Source organism: Seriola lalandi, unplaced genomic scaffold, assembly GCF_002814215.2.
Source record: "Seriola lalandi dorsalis isolate HSWRI2012SDOR001 ecotype SW California unplaced genomic scaffold, Sedor1 jcf7180002054583, whole genome shotgun sequence".
Taxonomy (NCBI): Eukaryota; Metazoa; Chordata; class Actinopteri; order Carangiformes; family Carangidae; genus Seriola; species Seriola lalandi.
Window position 1 is genome coordinate 101,773 of NW_019525136.1, and position 1,443 is coordinate 103,215.

The 1,443-nt window shown below is 43.9% G+C and overlaps 2 non-coding genes across 2 annotated transcripts; both read right to left on the reverse strand.

Annotated features, from left to right (window-relative positions):
* Positions 1–486: 486 nt before the first annotated feature.
* On the reverse strand, positions 487–559 carry trnaa-agc (transfer RNA alanine (anticodon AGC)). Its single transcript has one exon. It is a non-coding gene; the product is annotated as a tRNA-Ala (tRNA).
* Positions 560–979: 420 nt separating this feature from the next.
* On the reverse strand, positions 980–1,061 carry trnas-gcu (transfer RNA serine (anticodon GCU)). Its single transcript has one exon. It is a non-coding gene; the product is annotated as a tRNA-Ser (tRNA).
* Positions 1,062–1,443: the final 382 nt, after the last annotated feature.

Sequence of the window (1,443 nt, forward strand, 5' to 3'; positions counted from 1 at the left end):
TCACATAGACGTATTTGCCAAACTTGGTGACAGAATACCATAAAGGCTGAGCAGTGTTTTGGTGCCTGATAAATAATCAAACCCATCAACATATTTGTCAATGTGGACTTCAGGATGACATTTCATAGACTCCTTTGGACCTGAGTAATCACTTATGTGTCAACTGGGCTGTTGTGTAAAGACTCACTGCTTCAAGGATGGAGGATTACTGGAGAATGTGGGCATCGATCCCACTACCACTGGCATGCTAAGCGAGCGCTCGACCATTTCATTATCTCTCTGGTACCTGAGTACTCACTTATTTGTCCACTGGGTTGGTGTGTAAAGACTCACTGTCATGAACTCAGGAGCGTTTCCAGGTAAATGCCTCAGGTTTTTATGTAGGTGCTTGATAAGTCCATCAATGTGGACTTCAGGATTCCTTTGGACCTGAGTACTCACCTATTTGACCACTGCTTTGTACATGATTCAAGAATGGAGGTTTACTGGAGAATGTGGGCATCGATCCCACTACCTCTCGCATGCTAAGCGAGCGCTCTACCACTTGAGCTAATTCCCCTGTGTGACTTTAGTGTTTTTGATACAGTCACAGCCAAGCATTAAGGAAAAATTACCCTTTCTCAATTCTTAAAAACAGACAGTAATCTTAAATGAGCTTTCATACTGCTGGCATAATTTGTGAAATGCACATTTATGCTCTTTACGTTGCATTTGTCATAGGAAATGGCAAAACAATTCCGCCAAAAATGACTTTTCACAGTTTTATAACTTGGACCTGGAGTATTATAAATCGGTGAGCAGAGTTAACATAAGTGAGCGCTCTAACATTTGAGCGAATTCCCCTGTGGAGGATTGCAGCTCTTGGTTTTGCCAAGTACTTTCCAAGTACATGTCACAGCGGATAATGAGGAAGAGAACATTTGGCATAGAATCTGCTCTTGTTGACATGGAAACATTGTGGACTAAAGAAACTCTATCCCGACGAGGATGGGATTCGAACCCATGCGTGCAGAGCACAATGGATTAGCAGTCCATCGCCTTAACCACTCGGCCACCTCGTCCTCTGGTTACTAAACTTCAAAAGAAAACGCTGCCGTGGGTCATGAACTCAGGAGCGTGTCCAGGTGGCATGCTAAGCGAGCGCTCTACCATTTCATTATATCTCTGGTACCTGAGTACTCACTTATTTGTCCACTGGGTTGGTGTGTAAAGACTCACTGGTCCGGGTCATGAACTCAGAGCGTTTCCAGGTAAATGCCTCAGGTTTTTATGTAGGTGCTTGATAAGCAATGAAAACCATCAATGTGGACTTCAGGATTCCTTTGGACCTGAGTACTCACCTATTTGAACACTGCTTTGCACATTATACCTCTTCTTCAAGAATGGAGGTTTACTGGAGAATGTGGGCATCGATCCCACTACCTCTCGCATGCTAAGCGAGCG